The sequence below is a fragment of the Anopheles stephensi genome, chromosome X (genome assembly GCF_013141755.1).
Source record: "Anopheles stephensi strain Indian chromosome X, UCI_ANSTEP_V1.0, whole genome shotgun sequence".
Lineage (NCBI taxonomy): Eukaryota > Metazoa > Arthropoda > Insecta > Diptera > Culicidae > Anopheles > Anopheles stephensi.
Genome location: NC_050201.1, coordinates 18,787,536 through 18,790,635, shown reverse-complemented (window position 1 = coordinate 18,790,635; position 3,100 = coordinate 18,787,536). Strand labels below are relative to the sequence as shown.

The 3,100-nt window shown below is 40.7% G+C and overlaps 1 long non-coding RNA gene across 2 annotated transcripts; it reads right to left on the bottom strand.

Annotated features, from left to right (window-relative positions):
• Positions 1-680: 680 nt before the first annotated feature.
• LOC118513136 lies at positions 681-2,686 on the bottom strand. 2 transcript variants are annotated; one of them, XR_004906418.1, is made up of 5 exons: positions 2,334-2,686; positions 2,064-2,107; positions 1,908-2,002; positions 1,058-1,287; positions 681-986 (listed from the first exon to the last, which is right to left on the bottom strand). It is a non-coding gene; the product is annotated as an uncharacterized LOC118513136 (long non-coding RNA). The 2 variants fall into 2 exon arrangements; XR_004906419.1 differs by having other exon boundaries at positions 2,215-2,379.
• Between the last annotated feature and the right edge of the window lie 414 nt (positions 2,687-3,100).

Genomic DNA, 3,100 nt, shown 5'->3' with positions numbered 1-3,100 from the left:
TGAATATGTGTATGGGCATGTGTGCACTCGTACAGGGTTAGTCTCGTTACTTTACGATACGATCGGTATATATTATACCGTCATTATTGTTTTTACAGTTCGTTTGAGTATTTTCATTTAATCCCAGAGTGTTTTTAGTTCATCGATCTCTTTCACATGGTTTTCGATATGATTTTTTGTCAAGACGGTAGGTTTTGTCGAAAAAATGTATATAACAAATTGAAACACTTTGTACAAAATATGCCGTTCGCATCGCAAAGTGAATAGGCGAGCCCTGTATCTTTGATCGCTGATTTTTGGTCTGGCTGCTCATGGAGAAGGGGTAAGAGTTCATGCGTGATTTGATTAGAAGAGAGGGAGAGGTTAACGAAGCCGATCGTCTTCGTTCTATTCACTGTGTGATTGTTGATCCAAATCTCTTTTCCGCCAATAAATGTTGCGGAAAATTTTATTAGGTTTCAAGTCGTGCGATTTGTTTTGAGCAATTTATGCAGGCAATGATTTCGTCAATAAGAAAGGATGCTGCGGATCTTTCGATCGTCACAGGGATCGGCTCAGGATATGCCTTCAAATACCGTTACTACATTAACCTTCACGACGACCATGTTCCGGACAAAAATGGGGACGACACTGGAGCATTTCTTTGCCTGGTTCAGCTGCGCAATATGTACGTGATGCATTTCGCTCGTTCATGTTTTTATTAGTAAGTAAAAGCCGTAATTCTATAACCTATATAATCACCTCTTCTGTATTAACATGTAAAGTAATCATTTTATATTTACATCTTGTATTTCTAGCACCTAACACTATCGCACTGAGCGGTCGGGATGGGCCTCCGGCTCGAAGGGAACAATCGACACCAACAGGAGATCGACTACACTGTGTGAACCATCCTGTCCAGTGCAACCAGGCAACACAACATTCCTCTTCAGCAACAGCACCATCATAATCCGTGCTAGAAGCAGCTCCAACTTGTTGTCGGGAGACTAAAAGATGCAAAATTGATCTTAAATAAAAGCAAACAAATTTGTGTAGAATGATGATTGATCAAACTTACTGTTAATGGAAGGCACTTTATACACAGAAGGACGGTAGGAAGAACTGAACGGAAAAAGAACACCCAATGCTGATTGCTGGCAAGCCGCCGGTAACGTAATGACCAATTTGGAACCCGTGATCGAGCAGAGTCAGTGTTCAAGGCCAAGCACGTTCCTGGCATACGATATGCATTCTCCGATACCCATGGCCAGGTTCTCCTACGAGGTACAGCGTGGGCTCACCCGCTAACTGTAAATGCAAAATCCATTGATATCCTCAAAGTGAGTTGAGAGGAGGTGTCGGAATAGCGATTTTTTGGTCGGACATCTTGAAAAAAATTTTGACGTTTACTTGACTGAAATGTAAACAATCTGCGGTCAAGCATTCTTTGTTGGTCAAGCAAGCGATCTCTAGCATACATTGATGAAGCTCGATCTGCTGTGCTCTTGATGATTTTTTGCTTGCAGATCGGCAAAAAAGTGTGAAATGATCCTATATCTCGGATCTTCCAATAGTTCGGGGATGCAAACCGGCTCCGTCTATGACGCCGATACAGTCAGCTGCCCTGTCCATATAGGCACAGAATCGTTACCACCAAAACAGTTATAAATATACTACAGAATCACCTCAGATAGCACTGACACACTACAATATCCTGATTTCTTCACTTGATCTAAGCTTTCCGAACGATATTGAACAGCAGAATGGAAGAAAACAAATCATATAATGATGTTATTGCTTCGAGAATGATAAACAACACATATAACCAGCTGATTCAATGCGGTCAAGTAAACGTCAAACTGGTGCTGGTCTTCTACTTCTTTCCATGTGTCAAAACGGGCTTTTTACGGCACCTCCTCTCAACTCACTTTGGATATCCTCCTCACCGCATAGTTGTCGTGAACCTTTTCCCGCTCCGTCTTCCGTGCCAACACCTCCCAACGTTCACCATGGGGCTGCAGAACTAAAAGGCAAAAAAAACTATAAGCCAGATATCTGAGATAAAATCATATAATTATATTTACCTGATTGCACTCATCGACTTTGTAGAGCAAACAGATTTTTGAATCTGAAAAATAAGAAAAGTTCAACCAATACAAGTCATTCCAGAGTCTAGTACGACTGTAGCACTGCTTCTTTTTTTCTTCTTAACTACACCATGACGCGCAAGCGTACCACGCTCCAATTTATATTACGTGTACATCATTCCTGCTCTGAGCAAGTCTGGTGGTTCAGTCTTCAGGCTGTGGTATACATGCACACGGCATTCTGTTTATAATCTTACTCTCACTCACCCGTTTCAGCACACCGAAAAAGTTTCACACGCACAGATCACAGCTGATAAACAACACACTCGAACGCCCACCCCCTCCCTCCAACCTTGCAGCGAAAGTTCCGTTGTTACACACAAACATAATACCACCACACAACGCGAAGAGTCTACGGACATGAAGAGAAGCAAAGCAAAATCAGGAGAGAAAAGAGTAAATACAAGAATAGAGGAACTCTCGAACACACATGACGAGACACGACAAATACACAATACATTGATAAAAACTTATCCTCGAATATTAGTTTACATTTTGCATGGCTATCCTCGAAAAATTTATCAATACATAGATTTTTCGAGGATAGTGAACTTTTGTTTATTTACATTCGATGAACATTAATGTTCCGGTTCATTTTATGACAGAGTTCATTCAAAATGTAACAAACAGAATCAGAACAACAACAAATTATCCTCGAAATAATTTGGAATTTCGTAAATCTTTTCGACGATATTTCGTTAACGAATGTATTTACCAAAACATTTACGAAAACAGGGGCAACAGATAACTTGGGTATGGCAGCGCAAATCAAAACAAAACAAACAATAACACTCGGATTAGATTGTGATATGAATGATGATTTTTATTTATTCAACAAACCCGTCATGTTTCTTTCTTCCGTTGCACTCCTCGTGTTCGCCAGTGTTCCTTTAGGGGGAAAAAAACAAGACTGTGAGTTGAGAAATGATGCTCTTCGCCGTACATGAGATGCTGAACCATACCTCATCTCTCGC